The sequence below is a fragment of the Lissotriton vulgaris genome, chromosome 4_1, assembly GCF_964263255.1.
Source record: "Lissotriton vulgaris chromosome 4_1, aLisVul1.2, whole genome shotgun sequence".
In the NCBI taxonomy this organism is placed as follows: Eukaryota; Metazoa; Chordata; class Amphibia; order Caudata; family Salamandridae; genus Lissotriton; species Lissotriton vulgaris.
In genome coordinates this window covers 2,086,890,312-2,086,915,280 of record NC_141691.1, presented here as the reverse complement: position 1 = coordinate 2,086,915,280, position 24,969 = coordinate 2,086,890,312, and positions in this window count along the sequence as shown.

Sequence of the window (24,969 nt, the reverse complement as noted above, 5' to 3'; positions counted from 1 at the left end):
GGACATATATAAACCTATAAGTCACTACTATGGCAGGACTTATCAATCCTGAAGGCAGAGGGCTTGGTTTTGTGTGAGAGGGTGCCCATGCATGAGCAGGACCCCTCTGCAGCTTTTGGAATTTATTCTCTGAGGCTGTTCTGTGATGCAGCCAGACCATATACTCTTAAGTGCATTCTAACCTTGCGGTAAATGCTAAATTTGGAATGGCTGCATTGAAACATGTCGTGTTTGGTGTTAAACACTTTGGAATTCTACCCCAAGCCAGTCCTGGCAGCGGGGGTAGAGAGGGAGAGACATTCACACAGTGGTCTGACCGGTAATAGTTTAAATGAACCCTAGCATCACAAAATAGATTCTGCAGCCACACAAACGGGTCTGACCTCCTGCTGCTGGACGAAACCCCAGCAGGGGAAGCTTGGACAATAGGTTTCCTGTCACAGGGAGGTGTAACCACCTCCCAGACAGGTTTAGTGTATTGGGGCTGGGTGCGGGCACTCAGAGAGTGCTTTTCAGACAATGCTGGGGACTGTGCATAGTCCAGTTCAAACCAGTTGCAGGGGCACTCAGCCCCTGCTCTGGTGTGAAACTGGACAAAGGGAACCACCACTCTTCATAGACCCTCCCATAGGTGGGTCCCCAGAGTATGTCCAACCCCCAATCTTTGCATAAGTATGGGACCCCAGACCTTAGGACTTCAGATTACACCTGGATGAAACTCTGCAACATCTAGCCTGGAACTTCGACATTCTACACGACTAGAAGACGGAAGAATCTTCCTTGGGGTCAAGGAGTGACTCCCCTGTTCAAACAGGCACCAAAGAAGCATCTTGCCGGTCTGCATTTCCAAAGCTCCCACCAGACTTCGAAGTATTTGCGACTCAGGACATGGATTTCCAGACTTCTCAGAGGCCGACATGAGATCCAAGCAAAGCTGAGAACCACAGCCCTCACGACTCACGTGGAACCGGAACTCCTAGACTCCATGAACATTTTCTAGTGCATCAACTTCCAGAGGTTTCTCGAAGTTGTGCATTGGACTACTTGTAGTCTAAGCCCTGAGCACCATCTGCGTCGTAAATTGTGAGCCTACACTCCACGAGTGTTCCAAGAGCTTGCTTCTGGCATTTCTGCTCAAGGCCCCATTGACTGGTGGGTCTCCATGAAGGGAACTCTTCTGTTTCTTGGGCTTCCCTGGTTTCTCCAGATGTGCCCTGACTCCTACCAAGAGGAGAGTCCATCAGACCTTGCTGGTCTGCACCAAAGCCAAGTTCTGCTTTCTTCATGGGTTGCTATTGCCAAGGCTTGTTGGGTCCAATCCAGAAACCGACACCCCAGCTCTCGACATCCTTCATGGGACAGCTCGAATCCAGCACCTGGTCATTGTCGATGCCTCCTGGTCCTCGTGCCTGAAGAGTCAAGCTTCACCTTCTTCACCTGAAATCACTCAACATTGGTGGGCATCCGCTCATCACCTTCCTGGTCACTGGCTAGTGACCCAGACTCTGTCTCCTCTGCTTTCAGGTTCTTCACATCTCCGATCCAGGCTTGGATCCACCCGTACACTTTCCACTTGGACGCCAGCAGCACTTTGCAGCAGTTCTTCATTGGAATTGACGACGAACCCTGACACGAAAAGACAACTATGCACCCAGCTTTGCTGGGTGAGGTAACTCGAGTACTCCGGTTCTCCCGTGGGGGTTTGCTCCAAGTCCTCTTCTAATTGTCCTTTATCTTTAAATTTCCAACTGCGACTTTCCCCCTTAGAAGTTAATGGTGATTTGCTGCTGTGTTTAGATACTGCATGCGTCCCAGTGGGTCCCCTGTGTCACTACCTTGGGTGGTTCCTGGTGACCCCTGCGGTTCTGAAGGCTCTAGGCTTTATATCTCTGTAAGTTGTGGTACTTATACCACTTTATTAATATATGGTTTGGTACTCCCCTAGGGCTCAACGCATATTGTGCTAATTTACTGTGTGCTAATAAATTTACTGAATGTATTTTTGCCGCTAGCCTCATAAAGAGACTAGAGGGATGTGTTTAGAATAAATACATATCTTTTATATATAAACCTGGAGTGGTTCTCCTTTCATTTAGTCATTCACGAGATTATAGACTGGTAAAACAAGCTGCTTTACATTCCTTCAAGGCTTAACCTGAAGGCTGCTCTCAACAGCTACCACTGGGATAGCTTTCTGCAAGGTTGTCTTTAAGCTACCATCAATAAGGAGTTGTTTGGACAGGTGCAAACTGCACACTAGAATAGTGAACAGCATATGCCAGGCCAACTTCTCACATCGCTTCTCCATTAAAAATCACTGTTTACTGTTTCTTCCCCAATAACAGTTTGCCTTTTCCTTCATAACCATTGTTCTTTTACCTCCATTTAAACCCTGCTTTCTCTCCTCTGTAACTACTGTTTCTTCTCCAATAACTTTTGCCTACTCTCCTCTTAACCACTGTTTTTTCCCTCCATTAAATTCTGCTTCCACTTCTCTGTAACCATTGATTCTTCCCCAATAACTTTTTACCTTCGCCCTTCATAACCCCTGTTCTTTTGTGCCATTAACTGTGCATCTTTCCCATGTAATCACTGCTTGTCTCCCATCACTTTACATTTTTTCCTCCTAAATTTGCAGTTTTTTCCTCGCATTACACTGCATTTTTCCCCGCCTAATCTCAATCTCGCCATTCTTACCTATCCTTTCAGCCCACCTTTCGTTTTCCTTGCCCTGTGCCCATCCTACTTCCAGGTCCTACTTTATGAAGGTTTCAGCGCAACCCCATTCTGCTGTTTTCCCCGGGCCAGCACTCACTGTCTCTCGGAGTTGGACTCCCCGGCTGAGCTCAACTTTCTTCCCCAATAACTGTTGCCTCCATTGTTTTTCCTCCATTTGACTCCCTTTCTCTACTCTGTAACCACGGTTTCTTCCTCAGTAATGTTTTGCCTTCTCCCTTAGTAGCTGCTGTTCTTTTTCCTCTCTGGAAAATGGGAAAACACCAAAGTAAAGCCTCTCCTTAAAATAACTTTCAGCCTACCCAACAGAACTAAAGAACTACCAGCTGTTCTCCCTACTCCCAATTCCAGCAAAGTGCTCAAAAAGGCTATCATTCGACAGGTAACCACATACCTGGAAAAAGAACAACCTCCTGCACTCCTCTGAATTGGGATTCAGACCCAACCACAGCACAAAAACAGCCCTAATCAAAGCCATAGGCAACATCAGGACCCTAATGGACTGCAGAGTGATAGTGTCCCTCATCCTCCTAGACCTGTCAGCTGCTTTCGACACCGTCTCCCATCACCTCCTGATAAACTGACCCCACCACATCAGCGTCCAGTGAGACCCACTCAACTGGGTTAACTTTTTTCTCACCTGAAGTACTCAGAGGATCAGTCTCCCACCCTTCAGTTCGGAACCCAAGGAGATAGTCTGAGGCATTCCTCAAGCATCATCCCTCAACCCCCCTCTTCAATGCCTACATGACCCCCTTGGCAGACACAGTAAGATCACTCAGACTCTACATCATTTCATACACCGCTGTGACACTACTCATGCTCCAAATGTCTGAAGACCCCATCACCACCAAAACCAACTTCAACAGATGCATGTTAATCGTCAGTGACTGGATGAAGGACAACTGTTTCAAGCTCAAATCAGACAAAACAGCATTCCACATCTTCGGCATTCAATGACACATGGTTGCCAGTGGTCCTTGGCCCACCGCCCACCCACACAGACCACGCCAGTAATCTTGGCACCATCCTGGACAACAAGCGGAAGAAACGGGTAAATGCAGTTTCCTCAATCTGTTCCAACACTCTACATATGCTCCAGAAAATCTCCAGGTATCTCCCAGTCAACACTAGAAAGACCATCATGCAGGTCCTTGTCACGAGCAGACTGGACCATGGGAACTTTCTCTATATAAGTATCACCACACACCTACTGCAGAGACTCCAGACAATACACAAATCAGCAGCAAGACTTATCCTCAGCCTTCCCAGATGAGCACACATCACACACCTAAAAAGATGCACTGGCTCCCAATCGAAAAGGGATGCCAGTTAAAAATGCTGATCCACAAACACAAAGCCTTAGTCAACACAGGGCCTGCATACATCAACAAGCACATCTCACTCTCAGTCACTGAGACCCCCGGATCAGGCAAAGCAACAGCATAGGCTACTCATTCTCCCACCTAGCAACCAAGGCCTGGAACATTATTCCCCTGCACCGTTGGACTACCTCATCCCTCCAGGAGTTCATGTAACGACTCAAGACCTGGTAGTTCAACTGAGCATTTGACCACAAAGCAACCAGCAACCCCAGTTTCTTGTGATTCTCACAGGGAGTTTGTCATACTATATTAATAACCATTATTGATTGATTGCTCCTGGAAATATTGTGTGTCTGACACGAGGAGCAGTGTTTTAATTGAGTGAGTTGTATCTTCCCACTGCTAGTGCCAGAAAATTAATTTTTGTTTTGAATATTGATTAAAAATTTACTTCAGTAGATGGAAATGCTAAAAGTAGTTTTGCCTCACTTCCTCGCTACCCGTTCTTTGCTTCTTAATTTCCCTCCATTCCCAACTTGCCTTTTTGGTTAAGAAACAGCTTGTAATATGATTCAAGGGGGCTCTGTGGCAATTCTTACTGGGGGCATACCTGATTCCTGGAACTGGCGCTTTGTGTGCCCCGCTGTTGGGTCCATCCCGCTGATGCATTTGGCCATTAGCGCAGCGTGGTCGGACTGGGGGACTACATCTCCCGTGAGCCCTTGCGGCGGAAGCCCCCACCGCCTGCACTGCACCGTGCCCGGAGGCGCTTAAAAATGAAGAGAGACCCCGCGTCGCGGGATCGCACGCGGGTCAAGCCCGGTACAAGGGCGGGACCGTCTGCGGCCGTCCGCGGATGACAGCGGTCAGGCGGGCCACCCCTCTTAGTTTTACCTGAAGTGAGTGCATATCTGTACGATGGGGAAACGTACCACCATTACTTCTACCTAGGCTTCCAAGAATACGTCTGTCATCTCCTCGTCCTTCGAAAGCATGCTTGAGAATGCCTTTAATATGGTCACAACAGAGATCGCAAATACTGAAAGAAGAATGTCAATAGGATTATCAGTACCTGATATAAACTCTTTTAATGGCTCAGAAAATGGCGGTCCTACAACTTCTCTGCCGCTATCACCGAGCATAATAATTGTCAAACCCACCCATAATGATAAGCCACCTGTCGGCCCGATTATGGATAGTAATGTGATTGCTATTCCTGACTCCCAGCAGGACAGTGAAGCTATTATTGATAACACCACCCTGGTCTCTAACATTAAGACTGTTGTAGAGAAGAGGAAGAGAGGTTCCTCAAAATGGCCAATTAACAAGAGGAAACAACCACCCTGCAATAAAAGTCAACCAACTCTGCAGAGTATGTGGTCACGTGAAAAAACTGTAACAAGCTGGGTACCAGCTAGTGTGACCAGGCAACTAGATGATAGCACTGTTGATTTAATTATAATGGAACCGGGACTTATTTCCATTTGCACACAGACTGAGCTAATCGCTGCAAATGGTAGACAAGATAGGATAAATGGAAATCTAATTGACACCATAGTGGACTCAACATTTAACCAATTGAAAAGTCTAATGGATAAACATTTTAATCTTATTTTTAAACGTTTGGATAGATTAGAAAGCCTGGTGAAGAAAAAAGACGCAAAAAGAAAAGGAGTTACTATTATTGACCAAATCAGGGGCGAATGGCTTTTGAAAGATATGGAGGCCGTCAACAGGGGCACGGGGGGGGATTGGTCAACCAAAATACATCTAGTACTAAAAATGTATGTAAAAGTGTGATGTTGGAAAAAATCTTCCATCCTCTAATGTCACGCCTAGCACTGCGGCGGGCACACTGTCGCCGCCATTGTTGTCCGTAGCACACAGGCCCCCTTGCCAAACGCCCTTGTTTATGGCAGTCTCGCCTGCCCTACCTGTGTTAGCCCCCACAAAATCGGTGAAAGATTTAAACAACAAGCCTATCCCTGCCACACGGGCTCAAAAACATGCAGAGGCCGTCCTCCATCTGCCTCCAGAAGCATGCCCCTATGTTATAATTTTAGCTGGAGTATCCCCTCTGAAAGAAGAGCAAAGCGAGTCTTGGGACCAGCTTAAAAATAAGTACATTGATTGGCTGTTCAGGTACAAAGGGATGGGTGCAGAGATTAGTAATGAAATCCTGATGGTACGATGGGGTGGGATGGATAGGATCTTCGGTTAAGAATATCATGGGCGACTGTATAGTCGTGAACTTTAGACATCCTTCCCTGGTGAAATATATATTAAAATGTAACACAGATCACTTTAGTTCCCCAACTGTCATAACCTCATTACCCCAAGGTTTCTTTTACAGACCTCCTCAGAGAGCCTATAACCTAGTTACACCAATATATCCTATACAAAATCGGTTTAGTGCTTTATCTGACCTGGAGACCCAGGACTGACCACCCAAAGAATCCCTGAATATTGTAGAACGGCCCCAGGGTGCAGATATGGTCAATCAGGTGGTGATCAAACCTAGGTTCACTTGTACCTCTCATAAATTTTACTTGGAAGAATCGTTGCCATCCTGCCCTGCCATTAACGACCTTGGTTCTTCAGTACAAAACTTAAACATACTTAGTTGGAACATCGCCGGTCTAAGGTCAAAGATGGAAATGGCAGAGTTGACCGATTGGATTAGTAATTTTGTTATTTTAATGTTCCAAGAAACATGGTGTACTAGTGATTTAGTTTTTGAGGGATTTTCTTGTCATAATAAAATCGTACCTATCCCTGTAGCAGGCCGACCTAGTGGGGGATTATGCACATGGATAAAGATTAGTGCAGGAAGTAACATTATACCCCTGGAGACAAATTATAGTAACTTCCAGGCCACAATCTATTCTAACGGGATTACATTATGTTTAATACATTTTTATAATAATGATTTTATCTCACAACCCAGTAGAAATGTTATCAATTTGTTTGATTTTATTGGTAAGATTGAAGATAAACAAAGGTATGGAAAACTGGATGGTATCTGTCTGGGGGGTGATTTTAATGCGCATTTGAATAAAAGTATGGATAACTCAGTTGTCACATCCGTCCAGGTAATCCCTTGCAAAAGAGGGGAAGAACTGCATAATCACCTAGCCACTCAGGATTTAATCATCATTATGGAGAAAGTAGGTCGCATGACGGATAAAGGTCCACTGCCTACCTTCAGAGGACGTGGTTGTTCATCCACAATTGATTATGTTTTTATATATTCTTCCCTTGTGAACTGTGTAGCAAAGGCCGATGTTTTGAGTACTGTTCACAGTGACCATAACCCGATTCTGACAACTATTAAATTTGCTAATACATTTTTAATATGTAAGGAAATAGGGGCAAAGAATTTGGTTGCATCAACTGACAAACTTAAAGTAATTTGGAAGGGCATAGATAACAAGGCCCTCCTAGCACGTATCATAAAATCACATCCCATATTAGTTGAAACGTGCTTGTCTAGTGGATGCCTAGGCCCAGATATCATTCAGGCTTTCACTGGGTTATGCGTGGGCATTAAACTTGAAATTTCTAAACCAGTTAATAACTCATGTAAAAATCCCAGATGGTTTAATGGCTCTTGTTCTCGGGCAAATCGAGAATTACGTGATGCACTAGCTGCGGAACCCAGGGACAGGACTCTGCTTAGAGTCCCGAGAGAACGCTACAAGATAGCAACAAAAACACGTACAGAGGAGCTACTGAAGGAGCGGTGGGATTCTCTTGCACGCTCCACCGTACTTAAAGATGTCACTGGGTTTTGGGGTGAGGTAAAATCTATGAGGTCTTTGGGCTCAAATATCACCCCGATAAACTGCAACATAGCTAGCAACATGTGGGAAGAGCACTTCACAAGAATATAAACAGCATCAACAACGACTGCTGATAGTTATTGCCCAGTTAACACGGTTAATATCTCTATGACTGAAGTGTCAAAATCAAATCAAATACTTTATTCGGTTTTTGAGAATAAAAAACCATAAAAGTTTGCAATAAATACAAGTTACAATCCAAATATTAAAAAACATTTTGAAAGACCAAAGTGTAATAAAATAGGGTCCCAGACATAAAAATTATTTCCCAATCCCGGGTTAAGGCAGTATCAAAAGAGTTCATAATTAATCGTTCGAATTCATAGTTGGTCATAGTTACATGTCCAGATATTCAGGGAGGGAGACACAGGTTTATGGGGTAGAAATCATGTAGATCCCATAATGATATTGGGCCGTCTCTTACTTGGGGCGGCCAAGTTTTCAGGTAAGGGACAATATTTCGATCTCTGAATCGCACAAGTACCAGGTCCCCAGCAACATCTTTGGGAAGAGAGCCCAACCAACCCACCCTTCTAACGATCCTTATTGCTCCGTATAGATTACGGGGCAGTGGCCTATTTTTTGACAGCCAGAATTTGGTTTTATTAAGTAAGTCATATTGTCTCTCAATTTTACCAGTTGGATGGGCGGGTACACCCGCAAGGATGCACACATATGGGGCCGCTTCCGGGGGTAAATGGATCGAATTAACTTTATTTAGACCGACTCTAGATGCGGTCGGAAGGGGACGAGAAACTTTTACGGGGTATTTAACAGTTTTTTTCTCTGGAGCACTGGGGCCAGCACGTTGTATTTGACGGGTTTTTCCCTGCACAGTTGGACTTAAACCTAAATGGGTAGGAGTTGTCTTAGGGCGATTAGATGTGTCACTGCATTTATCAACCATCGAATTTAACTTAATGACTTGCTCTATCCCAGAGAGCCTATCCCCAAAATGGCAATTTTTTCTAACAGTGGGGCTATCATAGCGCTAACCATTTGTTCTATGTGGGGTAGTAAATACAAAAAGGGAGGGGGTGTTATAACTTCAGGAAACTCTGCAATCGGTGGAATCGTTGGAGAATTAGCAAAGGATGGGGTACGGCACCGTTTTTGGGTTAGGGGGTTGTTTTCATCTTGGATAACGTTGTTTTGTTTTCTTTTCCCAGATGAAACCTGAGGGAGTTCAGTACTTTGCGTGTTCGGGCTGCGGGATTTGTTTGATAGTATAAGGGGGTCTAAGAGAGTAGCCATGTCTAAAGGTGCACTAGCATTTTTAGTCATGGGTGGAGTTTCCAGTGTGGCATATTTAGTTTTGCATAGAAGGTTTAACTCATCTAGCAAAGAATACATTTGCCCAGTGCCAGCTTCACCGATTGTATGGTCCCCCTTAGAGGTCGTGGTGGGAATGAGCTATAGGGCGGTGGAGTATACAAAAATCCACAAATGTGGAAACGAAACAATTAGGTGGGGTCTTTACCTTATGGCAAATATACCTTTGTTACATCAGCCGAAAGGGAGGTGGCCCGTCCCGTCCTTATCCGGCCTTTGAGGGCCGTGGAGGGCTCGCCCTTTGCCCGGGCTTCGCCCCGGGCTATGTCCCGCGCGCGTCCCGCGTCGCGGGATTATGCGCCAGATTTATACACTATAGGCGGGGGGGCGGGAATGCTGAGGGAAGAGGCAGCAGGTGTGGAGCAGAGAGACTGCTGGACCTCGCAGTCCCTCGGCGTGTGGATGCAGACTCTGTCCCTTCTCAAAGCCCCACACAAAAACAGAAGCGCTATCAGAGCGCACAAATCCCTCGTCATCCTCCCAGTCAGCAACACGCTGTGAGCGGCTCCCGCGGAGCGGGGGCCGCGATAGGTTGAAGTAGTGTCCAGGCGGGAGGGTGGGAACGCCGAGGGAAGAGGCAGCAGGTGTGGAGCAGAGAGACTGCTGGACCTCGCAGTCCCTCGGCGTGTGGATGCAGACCACTATGACTGAAGTGAAAGATGCCATAAACCAAAGCGCAGGAAATAAAGTGCCAGGTCCTGACGGATTATCAATTGATCTAATCAAATCTGAGCCTGATTTCTGGTCCCCCTTATTACGTAATGTTTTTAACAATTTGTCCCATACTACCAACCCAAAAACCTGTTGGAATAGTATCATTGTTCCCATCTTTAAGAAGGGCAATAGACTTTTTTTTTTTCTTTATTCACAGCTGCATTATTCAAGATTGTACATCACAGTTAACAGTGTCAACACACCAGCTGGTGTTCTGTATTTTTACCCTGTGCATATCCCCTTATCTCGTTACAGTGGTACTAACCGGAGACAATAACAGTAATAACACACAATTATTTCACAAAGGCTCCTAAGCATCAGCATTGTGAAAATATACATTAATAGTGTCTAAATATTCCTTTTCCCACCCACCACCCCCCACCCTTTTGCTTTCTTGAACTTCCCATCCCCTGGCGGTTTAACAACTCCAACCATCTAGAGGGGAATTGGACTTTTCTGTCTATTGTAGGCGTCAGCGTATGCTATATCTTGGGGTGTTGTAGGTTATGATGGGAGAGAAACTGGGGTACATCGTCTCTCTCTACAGTTCTTGTGGCCTCTCCTGACTAATTCCCTGGTACGGTACCCGCTGCCTGGGTTAGGTCCTCGCTTTCCAGTGTGATGAGCATAGCCTCCCATTCCTGGGATACGGGGAATTTCCGGAGACCACATGTTTCTTCCCTCCTAAGTGTTGTGCCCTCCGCCCTCCCCCACTTAAGCACTTCTGCCTGCCATAGGTGTATCCCGGGTGGTCTAGGGGACTTCCAGCTCATTGTTTTTGTCCTGAGTGCTAATAACAATGCCAGGTCCAGGAGTTTCAATTGTGCTTTCAGAGCCTTAGGTATTCTGCGCAGCCCCAGCAGACAGTACAACGCTTCTTCCGGCACTGGCTGGTTCGTGACCGTTCGCATTATTCGGCACACCCCTACCCAATACTCTCGAAGTCGTGGACATAACCAAAACATATGAAGGAACCCAGCCTGCTCCTCACTACAACGCGGGCAACCATGCGGAGAGTCCGTTAACATTTTATGTAATCGCATAGGGGTCAGGTATGCCCTGTGTAAAACCATCCCCTGAATAAATCTGAACCGGACATTGCGTGATACCTGTCTGGGGTGTTCTAGTATCGTGGTCCAATCCTTGTCCGACAGCTCCTGGCCTGTGTCTTGCGGCCAGGTGTGCATATGCAAGGTGAGTGAGACTGCAGCGTGCGCCCTGACCCCTGTGCAAAGTCATCTGACCGGGTGCCCTCCCGAACCCATGAGATACAAAAAGTGTACTAGTTCATGCTGTGGGGGTTGTAGGCGTTGAGGTACCCATCTGTGTTGTATGTAGTGTGTGACTGCGGCATGCAGTAGGTACAGTCTAGGGGGGGCACCAGTGGCCTGTACGAAGGCTTCATGAGTAAGAAGGTGGTCATCTCCGAAAAAGTCTCCTACCCTCTCCACACCCCCCTCCCGCCATGGTCGAAGCGCTCTGTCCGTAAGCCTGCCCTGCGGCGTCTGATACCCAACAGGGGGGTGTTAGCCGCATACGCCTCGACCGAGGACGTGTATTATTATTATTATTATTATTAATATTACATTTCTTATATAGCGCCAGAATCGACCCCCGAAGGGGTATCTCCGCGCTTGCCTTGGGAACCCGTCCTGGTTTATCCCTGTGAGATAGCCCCTACAGGGCAGCCCCAAAGTGAAAGCCAGGCATCCCGCCGCGGGGGGGGCCGTTGTGGAGATTAAGCAAGCTTAATGCCCAGAGTTGCAGAGTGAGAACCCATGATTAGGTCAGGCACCGAAGCGAGAATTATCGAGTCCGTGGACATTTGAGCTCAACACCCTGCCGCGTCGGGAATCGAACCCTGGTCCCGGGTCTGACCTCTGCTTCAGGGTCTGCCTGCTCTAACCAGTGAGCCACACTTCTCCACAGCATTCCGCCAGCATTTCAGAGTTGTACAGAGGAGTGGATGGCACTCCGCAGGTATGCAGCTCTTCAGGAGCAACAGGGTATGTAGTTCTCCCCGTCTCAATCTGTCAGTCGTGTAGTCTATTTCGTGTAGGTTCCGTCCTGCCGTCCAGTAGGAGAGCCATTGAAGTTGGCTGGCATAGTAGTAGCTTCTGAAGTCCGGGGCCCCCATCCCTCTGGCTCTGGTCCCCAATTATACGTTTACAAAGCCCTATCCGTCGTCTCCCCACCCCACAAATCAGAGTGGTTAGGACCGAATTAAGAGTGTCAAAGGTAGACTGTGGCAAGATGACCAGGAGATTAACAAAGAAGTAAAGAATACGAGGGAGCATTACCATTTTACAGATCGCGATTCTGCCCATGACCGATAATGGCAGCGTCGTCCAAAACCCCACCGAGGCGCGGAGACGTGATATAGCTTTTTTAATATTCCCCTCTATCTGGTCCTCCTGCTGCCTATAGACTTGGAACCCCAGGTATTTAAATGTGGCGGGAGCCACCGGAATAAGGTGGGGCCCGAAGGGTATGGAACCGGGATTCGGAGTGTCTTGGAAGTAGACACCACTTGACTTCTCAGGATTTATGGCCAGTCCCGAAATTGCGGAGAAGCTCTCAAAGGTCACATATATGGCGGCGTGATCGGTCTCTAGATCACGGAAAAACAGCAGTATATCATCCGCGTAGATCGATATCAGGTGCTGGGCACCACCGCTAGGAATGCCACTCCGTGCCATCCCGGTCCTCAGGGCTATGGCCTGGGGTTCCAGGGCCAGTACAAACAGCAGTGGAGACAAGGGACATCCTTGTCTAGTGCCGCGATGAATCGCGTATGCATCAGAGATATGTCGCCCCGTGCGCGCCCGTGCCGTCGGACCGATATAAAGTAATCTGATCTATGCCAAAAGGGAGGCGGGAAGCCCAAACTTCTCCAGGGTCGGGAAAGGATCGATAGACTTAGTCCCAGCTGCTATCGCCCTATATCCTTGATTGATAATACTTTGAAGATCTTAGGAAGAGTGATTTTTAATAAAATCAGGAATTGGGCAGAGGACACTCAAATTTTAAATTCTAGTCAGTTGGGATTTAGGAGTAACGTGGGAACTGTAGAACAGTGCTTGAACCTAAATCTGATACTGGGCAAATACACTATTGCCAAAAAAGTTCCATTGTATCTGGGTTTTATGGATTTAAGTTCGGCATTTGATTTCGTCAACCGTTCACGGTTATGAGAGATTCTTTTAAATTACGGGCTGGATGAGGCACTTGTACCCTTTCTGCCGCATCCGCATAGAGACCTGAAAGCACGGGTTAGGATAAACAATGAAGGAGAGGTCTCCGGGGATATTTTAATTGGTAGGGGGTTAGACAAGGTTGTGTCTTAGCCCCCTTACTTTTCATCCTTTATATAAATGAATTAAATAAATCCCTGTCTAAATTAACTTGCGATGTTCCAAAAATCAACGGCAAACTGCTCCCCTTACTTTAATATATGCGGACGATGCGGTCCTGATGGGCCGCACACGAAAAGCACTTTTCTCTTTAATAACGGGCTTTGTATCCTTTATGGCAGATTTGGACCTGTGTACCAACTTTAATAAATCATATATAATGTCTTGCAGGCCTAAAAAGCACTGCATTCATCATATTGTGTCAGGAAAATAGCTCTTTCAAAGCACTAGCACTTTTCCCTACCTGGGCCTAGTTTTCTCAGACTCAGGATCTTGGCAGCCACATGTGGTCCACAGATAAAACAAACTCTGCAAGGCCATAAATTCAATCATAAGCCTCCGACAGCCAAAGCAGGCAAAGGTTGTAATTCCATTGCTACAGATTTACAGAGCCCAGTATATACCGACGGCGACTTACGGCGCAGAGGTGTGGGGATATGCAATTGTAGCAGTATTCAAACTGAAGAAAACAGATTCTGTAGAAAGGTATTAGGGGCCATCATTTCAGCACCTACTTTTATATGTCATAAGGAATTAAATCTTCATTATGTTGAGGATTTCATCAAGTCGCAGCCAGTATTATTCTGGCTAAAGATATGGCGGAATCCTGCCGCACTCTTAACACAAGAAATAATCACAGACTGTTTAAAATGTGACAGGGGTAGTCATATACCCTGGCTAGGAGCAGTAAAGAAAAGCCTAGCCAGTATAAGGCTAGAGCATATTTTCCTCTCTCCTTCAGCTACAGACGGAATAGAATTAAAGTCCGTGAGAGGGGCATTGTATGATTTATACGGTAAGGAAAGAGAAAATATAAGATATTCACTTTGTTTCCCATTAGGTTTTAATAAGCTTAGAGAACCTGTCTTGCCCGTGCGGCTTCGGTCGTAAACAAACATTGTTACATTTTCTGTTCATTCACATGTTATTATTGATTTTAATTTGGCATTTTATGAAATACAGCAGTTAGTTAATGATGACATGATTTTTAGAGTAAGCTCCTTTCTGAAATTCGTGATACATTCACGAGTCTCTATGAATATGTAATAGACAAAGTGAACCCTTTTGCAAATATACCTGCTCTTTGCACATAGTCTAAAGTTTACGTACTGCAGATTTGCACATAGATATTGTTAGAACTGTTTTTTGCTGAATGTATATACAGCAACTATTTGCATTTTATTGCTATTTTTGCACATCAGTCTCATGACGATAATGAAGTTTTTATTTCCAACCCGTTTTTATGTATGTGTTTTATGTGATCAAATATTTATGTACTTTTGGGTGTGATGATTTGTACTTTTATGGATATTTTATATCCGAATAAAGACCATTTGACTTGACTTGACTATGATTCAAGGACTCTCTGTAATTGATATAAAACATCTGATTTAAAGGTAAAGTCAAGTTTTTGATTTCTATTTTATAAATACATTTGGAAAGTTTCATTTTCTCTGCATTAAGACTGTGAATATTCAATTTGCATGCATTCAACTAGTCAACTGGAAGCTGGCTAGCCCTTCTTAATGGGGTGTGAAGTTGTTCCTAGAGTTGGGGCAAAGGCCTTGGGTGTGGAGATGTTTTGCTCTTACCTTGACAGGATAACCTATGGACTGAGCCTAGGAACTTGACTAACCTCAAAGAAGCCTCCTCTGTCACAGGCTGATGAAGATAACACTTGAACCTGCCCCCTTCCTTTGTCTCCCTAGTCAAGTAGGCATCAATCCATCAATCCATCGTCCATCCAAGTAGGCATCAATCCATCATCAGAGCTGGTTTAGAGGAACAATAGAGGAGGATCAGCTTATCATCATGGCCACACTCCTGGAGTGGGAACAGGACCTCTGCACAGGGTATGAAAGGTCTGCTACAGAGAAAGGCACTTTGGAATTACTTGCAGTAGAGCACCCTGGAAATGCTGAAAACGTGGGCAGGGCCACCATTGGTACTTTTAACCCACTGCTTAGGGAGTGGCCAGGAGCTGTTCCAGCTCACTGGTGCTAGGCATAAATGTTGCATCTAAGGTTTGCTCGTCAGAACACTTATCAATCAATTAATCAATCAATCAATCAGAGATTTGTGATGTGCACTATTCACCCTTGAGGGTCTGAAGGAGTGGGGGAGAGGAGGGTTTTGAGCAGCTCTGTCTCATCTGAAGAACCAGGTTTTGAGACTCTTCCTGAATACGTGCAGTGTGGGGGTTGTCTGATGGGGGGGGTTTGTTCAAGGTCTTGGCAACAATGTAGGAGAAGGATCTTCCTCCCATTCTGGTTCTGCGGATGAGAGGGATCTCGGCCAGGGTGAGGTCAGCAGAGAGGATGTCTCTCGGGTGCATAGAAGGAGATTTTTTTCGTTGAGGTTTTGGGGTCCAGTGTTGTGGAGGGATTTGCAGGCGTGAGTGAGCAGCTTGAAAGTCACTCACTTTTCAACGTGGAGCCAGTGGAGGTCTTGTAGGTGCTGGGTGATTTAATCTTGTTGTGTGATGCCGAGGATGAGACTGGAGTTTGAGGAGTTGAGATTTGTTGATTTTGGCATTGAGGGCGGTCCTGTAGTCCTATCTGCTGGTTGTGAGTGAGTGGGGGATGGTCTTTCTCGATTCAGGGGGTATCCATTTGAAGGTCTTGTGGAGAATGCTGAGGGTTTTGAAGCACATGGAAGATACACTGTTGATCTGCTAGTTCATGGTGAGAGCGGAGTCGAGTATGATGCCAAGGCTGCAGGCTTGGTCCGTGGGTGTGGGAGGGTTGCAGAGGGCAGTAAGCCACTAGGTCAGAGGTTCCCAAACTTTTTCAACCAATGGCTCCCTCGGCATATTGGCCGTTGGCCGTGGGTCCCTCTTATGCTGCTTTTTTGTGGGTGGGTGGCCTCGGGAGTACTAACACTTTTCTCCATGAAAATAATTGGGATAAAGTTGGGTCATGTACCGCATGACATACCCAACAGTCATGGGGTACTCCTGTAGTGTAGAATGGGATTGAACACCTAGTTCAGTTGGGATATTTATCACACACAATAAATGTCAATTCTTTTATAAGAAGAAAAATGACTTAATTTACTTTAGGATGATGCACTTTATAACTTCAGGAAGCCAAATATGCGCCACAGGTCATCACAAACATTGTGTGGGTGTTGGAAGAAATGAAGCCACACAAATGAGGTAACATTGAATTCAAGCATTTAAACAGTTAGGGACGCCAAAATGAATATGCCTTCTAAAACAACCAGCTCCACCAACTGTACGTTCCAGCCTTCTACAGCCTCCCAGCACTCCAGAATCAAGAACAGGAGAACATGCTCTCAATAACACAAGTAAGCATGAGTAAGCACCTCTTACAAATAACAATAACGGTTAATAAATAATATGCTTACCTATAATATTGTTGTAGAGTCTTTAAGGCAACTTCTTAGGAAAGGCGTGTCTTTTGTTTGGGTGAAGGAACACGATGTAGCTTTTGAGAAAGTCAAAGTATTCAGTTATGTGCTCTTAATAAAGAGTGCTCTGCTGCCATCTGGTGGATAAAGACGTTTCATGCTTTTACCAAATAACTCACATTTCTGTGATGTTACCGGCAATTTATGGCTTGAAATTGAAATTCTGAAACCTTTGGAGTGCCGCGCCCTCTGTTAGGCTGGACGGTGCACCAAGGAGCTGCGGCGCACAGATTGAGAACCACTGCACTAGGTGTTGTCCCACGCGGAGGGGTGGATCTGAAGACAAGATTTTCTGTTTTCTTCAAGTTGAGATTCAGGCACTGCTAGATTTGTGGAAGAACCAGAAGAGGACTGCACCTACTGTCTGTAACCTGTGAAGAGCTTTAAAATACAGGACTTAATCTGTCCTGTACCCAGACCAAGAGGAGTCTCCAAAGGATGAATGGCCTCATGTTTCAAGCTGCAGGGACACAACAGGTTACAAGAGGCCTTTACCTGCACTGACCAGCTTACCAGTGCAGCCTCGAACTGCCCTCTACCCTGCTGCTGGACTCTGCTGGAGTGAATCCTGACATCCAAGGTCCTGAACTTGTGTCAAAGTTTCCTCCTCCTTTCATCTCCTTAAACATGGTTCCAAAAACCTACAGAGGACCAGGACTGCCAAGACAATCTGACAAAGGTGTGTTGCTGCTGGACCAAAGATTCAGGTTGCAGTCACTCAGAGCATTTCAGCAGCTGCAAATCATTTTCAGTGGGACCTTGCGTAGACAGCATTTATCCTTGTGGAGCTCTGTCCAGCTACAACCAGCAGCTCTGCTGTGTTCCAAAACAGAGATTGAGTCCAAATGTAGACATCCCTTCTCTTTAATCAAAGAGCACACTGCACAGGAAGCCAGCTGCTCAGAGATCCCTTTAACCAAAGAGGACACTACCTATATAGGCAGCTGCTCAAAGATTTCTTTAACCAAAGATGAATCCGCAAATGAAGGCAGCTGCTCAGAGATCCCTTTAACCAAAGAAGACACTGCACATGAAGTCAGCTGTTCAGAGATCCATTTAACCAAAGAGGACACTGAGCATGAAGGCAGCTGCTCAGAGATCCCTTTAACCAAAGGTGCATCCGCAAATGAAGGTAGCAGCTCAGAGATCCCTTTAACCAAAGAGGATACTACACATGAAGGCAGCTGCTCAGAGATCGCTTTATCAAAGATGAATCTGCACATGAAGGCAGCTGCTCAGAGATCCCTCTAGCCAAAGAGGGCACTGCACGTGAAGGCAGCTGCTCAGAGATCCTTTTAACCAAAGAGGACACTGCACCTGAAGGCAACTGCTCAGAGATCCCTTTAACAAGAGAGAACACTACACATGAAGGCAGCTGCTCAGAGATCCCTTTAACCAAAGAGGACATTGCACATAAAAGCAGCTGCTCAGAGATCCTTTTACCAAAGATGAGTCCGCACATGAAGTGGAATCTGCACATGAAGGCAGCTGCTCAGAGTTCCCGTTACCCAAAAAGGAATCTGCACGTGAAGGCAGCTGCTCAGAGATCCCTCTAACCAAAGAGAAAACTGCACATGAAGGCAGCAGCTCAGAGATCCATTTAACCAAAGATGACACTGAGCATGAAGGCAGCTGCTGAGAGATCCCTTTAACCAAAGATGCATCCGCAAATGAAGGTAGCAGCTCAGAGATCCCTTTAACCAAAGAGGATACTACACATGAAGGCAGCTGCTCAAAGATTTCTTTAACCAAAGATAAATCCGCAAATGAAGGCAGCTGCTCAGAGATCCCTTTAACCAAAGAGGATACTGCACATAAAGGCAGCTGCTCAGAGATCCCTTTACCAAAGAAGAATCCACACACGAAGGCAGCTGCTCTGAGATCCCTTTAACCAAAGAGCAATCTGCACATGAAGGCAGCTGCTCAAAGATCCCTCTAACCAAAGAGGAAACTGCACATGAAGGCAGCCGCTCAGAGATCCTGTTAACCAAATAGGAATCTGCATTTGAAGGCAGATGCTCAGAGATCCCTCTAACCACAGAGGAAACTGCACATGAAGGCAGCTGCTCAGAGATCTGTTCAACCAAAGAGGACACTGTACATGAAGGCAACTGCTCAGAAATCCCTTTAACAAAAGAGGACACTGCACATAAAGGCAGATGCTCAGAGATCCCTCTAACCAAAGAGGATACTGCACATGAAGGCAGCTGCTCACAGATCCTTTCAACCAAAGAGGAAGCTACACATGAAGGCAGCTGCTCAGAGTTCCCTTTAACCAAAGAGGAGACTGCACATAAAGGCAGCTGCTCAGAGATGCAGTTTAACCAAAGAGGAAACTGCACATGAACGCAGCTGCTCAGAGAACCCTTTAACCAAAGAGGATACTGCACAAGAAGGCAGCTGCTCAGAGATCCCTCTAACTACACATCGAGAAAGGCTGTGCTGACCCACTTCACTCCCGGAGATCCTCAGCTGAACTGCCGGCTGGCAAAAGTTCTTGTACAGATAGAAAAGAAAATGGCAATTACAGGATAGTTTGGACCCTTACTCTTGACCATCAACAACCCTCTAGAGGAACCTCCAGCGAGCCTGCAGTTGACTCGAAGAGTGTTAGCTTGACCGTTCTCTTGGATTACGGGCAGTCCAAATCATTAGCCCCACAGCCGGACTCCATCAGTACCCTGCCATAAACAGCCTACTAAGATTTCAGGGGGGGGCTAAAGAACTGGGCCTCCCCAGAGGTTTACGGCCCACCTGCATCATTGTTTTTGTGCAACAAGGGGTGGGAGGCCCTTCAGCTAAAGGCCCAACTGTGTCATTCACTCTGGCTCACCTTCAGACCCCTGCCCCCAGCACATCTTCGACAAAACATGCTCAATCATCGCACCACAACTCCGTAAAATCATCAACAGCTCCTTCGAGAGCGCTACCTTCCTGGAGAGCTGGAAACACGCTGAGATCAACGCTCTACTCAAGAAACCCAAAGCGGACCCAAAGAACCTCAAAAACTTTCGACCCATCTCCCTGCTCCCATTCCCGGCAAAAGTCATTGAGAAGACTGCCAACAGACAACTGACCCACTTCCTTGATGAGAACAACATCCTGGACTCCTCCCAATCCGACTTCTGAAGCAATCACAGCACATAAACCGACCTCATTGCCTCCATCAACGACATAAGGGCCCTGCTAGACAATGGCAAAACTACAGCCATCATCCTCCTGGACCTTTCGGCCGCCTTTGACACAGTCTGCCACCATACCCGCGCACACGCCTCCACGATGCAGGGATCCATGTCAAAACTCTGAACTGGATCACCTCCTTCCACACCAGCAGAACCCAGAGAGTCCGCCTCTCCCATTCTGTTCCAAGCCACCACGATCACCTGCAGCATACCCCAAGGATCATTCCTCAGCCCGATTATTTTCAACATCTACATGGCACCTCTCGCCAACATCGTCCGAGCGCACCACCTCAACATCATTTCATACGCCGACGACACCCAGCTGATCCTCTCCTTCACCACAGACCCGGCCACCGCCAAATCCAACCTCCATGAGGGAATGCAGTTGCAGAGTGGATGAAGACCAGCCACCTGAAACTGAACTCAGACAAGACGGAGGCCCTCATCCTTGGCTCCACCCTCTCCGCATGTGACGACTCTAGGTTGCCGGCCACACTGGGTACGGCCCAACACCCACCAACCACGCTAGCAACCTGGGGTTCATCCTGGACTCAAAGCTCTCTATGGCCCAGCAAGTCAACACCGTCTCCTCCTCCTGCTTCATCACCCTCCACATGCTCCGCAAGATCTACAGATGAATCCCTACCAAAACCAGAAGGACAGTCACCCAAGCCCTTGTCAGAAGCAGACTGGACTAGGGCAATGCCCTCTACGAGGGAACCACAGCCAAACTCCAGAAAAGACTTCCATGCATACAAAACGCCTCCGCACGCCTCATCCTTGGAATCCCGTGCCACAGCCACATCACGGCCCACCTGAGAGACCTCCACTGTCTCCCAGTTAACAAGACGATCACCTTCAAGCTCCTCACCCATGCTCACAAAGCACTCCACATAGCCGGACTAGCATAGCTCAACAAACAACTCCCCCTCTACACCCCGAACCACCAGCTTCGCTCCGCTGACCTCGCCGCTCGCCACTGTCCCACGAATATGCCGAACGACCACAGGCGGCAGATTATTCTTCCACCTCGACGCCAAGACATGGAACATGCTCCCCACCCACCTGCGACATACCCAGGACCTGCTGAACTTCAGGATATTTTTCAAGACCTGGCTGTTAAATCAGTAGCTGCTTTTTTCCCCCGCTAGTGCCTTGATACCATCACGGGTGAGTAGCGCGCTTTACAAATGATTGATTGTCATCATTTTGCACATTATGGGGTGGGAGGACAAACAAGAAGGATCTCCCCAACCCGCACTATAGTGACTGCTGCTCCCGAACCAATGGTGCCGGTTCCATTAGATTGCTTTTATCACTCATCTAGACAATAGTGATTTTGCTTGTTTCAGCTGAGGACGAAGGATTTTAGAATGTTCCTGTAACCTACACATACCTGCTCTCACCCGCTAATAAACCTTATTGTAAGACAGGAAAAAAAATTATATCCCAAAAAGCAACGTATTCGCCTCACCCAGAAAGGGGGTCAATGATTTACTTGCCCCAATTGCTTATGTTTACTTTGGTAAATAAAGGGTAGACATCTTGCTGAAAACTAGTCTATTTATTTGTTGTGTTAGCACACTAGTCGATTATATCCTTTTACTGTCGTTTTTAAATCTGCTCACTATCAATTCAAGCATTTGTTGATACCATTACATTTTTTAACTGATGGGTATTTATGTTTTATTGTATGTTGCATTTTTTACAACAGTTTTAAGTAGCTGAGCAATTAAATAAATAAACTAAAGTAAATCAAACTAAACCTTGGCATTGAAGAGATCCTTCTTTAAGGCAAATGTAGACATTCATTTTGCACAAGCAAAATATCTTCAATACCTCTGAAAACAGCCAAGGAATAAAGCAAGCTAACCATAACCCAATGTGCATGCCGTGGCTGGTAGAAGCAACATGTGAGTGACAGTTGAACAGACAAATGGATGTACAGTATTGAGTGATAACCCATGTATGTTTGTATATATTTATGTATTTTGTTAAAGAAGGCAAAAGTCTTTGGTGAACACCAGATGTTAAAAAAGTACTTAAGTCCTACTGTCCTCTACAAATCTAGTATAAAAATACTAAGCTGTAAACATTTCATTTCATTAATAATTAAGGCAGTTCAGAACAGAATCTGAAAAAGCCAATATTTGTGACCTTTAGGTAATGCATTTACACACACACACATATATATTCTACTGGCAGTGGCCAGTATAAAATAAAAATAAAACCAACCACACATACACACACGTTCTACTGCTGGTTGCCAGTAGGTAGTTATAGGTAGGACACAAACTGGATAATATTCAGAGTGAAATAGAACCACAAAGGCATGTAGAGTGCCAACAAAACAGTACAGACACCTACAACATACATATAATTGTCATACTACCTTACATTTAAATCCGTTGCTAAAAAATATCACAGCCAAAACATTGAGTAATAGAATATCATGAAGGTAAACAGATATAATTTATTACATAATCTAGTTTTACTATTTTAAAGGAACATACATGTGAGGTTACTATCTACAGAATTTGGTGACCTCAAGATTTAGGTTAAAACTCCAAATCATTGGATGACCATAGACATAAGGAATGTTTTTCTGTTGCCCGTGACTGGAGAGAGATGTCAATGATGCTGTTCCCAGGCTAGCTCCATTTTTGTATTCTTTATTGATTTTCCTTTTCCTCCATTCACTGACATGTGCACACTATCTTCATACATCTACTTCAATAACAACATTGGTTCCCACATTTCTCCACTCGCAGGTGGTTGTAAATGATCTTCATACGACAAGTGCAATAACCTTATAATTGTCTCCATCCTCCATGCGCAGGTGGGTGTAGACTATCTTCATACATCTACTTCAATAGCCACGCTCTGTTGGTTCTCTCCTTTCTTCATTCACATGAGTGTACACTATATTCATATATCTACGTCAGTATCCACATAAATGGTTCTCTCCTTGCTTCATTGATATGAGTGTAGACTATCTTCATATGTCTACTTCAGTATCCACATCATTGGTTCTAACATTCTCAGACTCGCATAGGCTATCTTCAAAGATGTAAATCAGTATCCACATCATTGGTCTAATCTTCCTTGATGCACAGACGTAGAGTTCAATAACTACATCATTGGTTCTCATATTCCTTCATGCACAGCCAGGTATAAACCTTTACCTAGTTCAATTACCATTTCATCAGTCGTCAACTGCCTCCATTCCCAGGCAGGTGGAGATTATTTTTCAGCCTTCCTTGTGTGAGAAAGACTGGGTCTTGGTGAAAGAGAAGTTTGGCCAAACTCCCTGTCCACCTGCCCTCTTTTGTGTTGGGGCAGACCACCAGGTTTATGCTAACAGATTAATTTACATTACTCTGACAGCTTGACTGATTGGGGGTCGTCAAATAATACATATAACACCACCAATATTTTTAGGGTGGATGGTGTTATGTATTTTTTTTTCCTATCCATTGCTGCTTTGTAAAAGCTGGTGGTGAGGGACAGGAAAATAACATATTAAACTCCACACCATAGAAGAAAACTCACATGTTGTGTAGGCCAGTCATTTCTTTTTCCTCAAAAACAAACTCCAGCGTAGGGAATTTGTTCTTGAAAAGTAAAAAATATTTGAAAAGTGTGTCTGCTATTTGTCACACCTTAACAACATGGACAGGAACAACTGTGATGGTGGTCCCTGCCAATGTACTGAATTATATTGTAAATGTATTTGTATAGCACTTACTACCTCCGCCAAAGCGCCAAAACGCTTTTTCGGCGAGTAGTACACTACTGGGAAACCCATAAAGGATTAGTGGTTAATTAGTATAGTGAAATATGTAAGTAATTTGACCGGTGGGTATGTTATTCTGTGTTTTGGATTCAGAAGGATAGTGGAGGGATATAAGAGGAAAATGGTTTGCATTTATATAGCTCTTGCTATCCCCTGATGAGGTGTTGAAGTGCTTTTTCGGCGAGTAGCACGCTACTCAGAACCCCATAAAAGATTTGTGGTAAATTAGTATAGTGAAATATGTAAGTAATTTGACCGGTGGATACGTTAGTCTGTTATTTGGATTGAGAAGGATAGTGGAGGGATTGAAGAGGGAAGAGGTTTGTATTTATATAGTGCTTGCTAACCCTGATGAGGTGTTGAAGCACTTTTAGGTGAGTGGATTGCTACTCTGCAACCCAAACAGAATTACTGGGGAGTTAGTATCGGGGAAATTGAGTGGTGGACATGTTAATCAGTTATTTGTATTGAACATGAATATTAAAGGAATAGTAGAGGGAAGGATCTTGAATTTGATTTTGTTTTTAGGACTTCACAGCAGTAGGATAGGATTTGGGATGAGCAAATGAGAAGTGGAGGGGGAAGAGTCAGAGGGAAGGGTTTAGAAAGGCTTGCTTGCGAGATTTGAATAGTAAAAGAGGTATGGGTTATGCAAAGTGGGGCAGAGGAGGGTAGAGTCTGGAAAGGGTTATTTTGGGGATCATAGTAGTGGTATGGAGTTTGGTAAGAATGAGACAGTGGAGGTAGATGATATATTGATAGAGGTATAGGGTGCATTGGAAAGAGCAGCAGAATGAGTAATGAGATGAGTCAGAGAGTTGAGGAAGAGGATATATTGAGAGCGCTACAGGGTGAGAGACAGGGTAGTGCATTAGATACACTGAATTAGAAGTAAAGTAATAAATATATAGATACATAAGTACATGGAAGGTATATATATATATGCATAAGGAAGGTAATGTATGTAAATAAAAGTTGCATTGAATAAACTCCGGCTTTCAAGTGTTGTTGTATTTTAAATTAATTTCTTTGTTTTTATTTTTTGTAATTCAATAGTGAAGCAACTGTAGATAAATAGTTACAATACAAGATGTACTTATTCATGCAGTTACATATATATATGTTAAAAAATAGAATAATGTAACTATAAGTAATTTGTAAATTTTTTAAGTAGAACTAACTAATATCTATATTTTT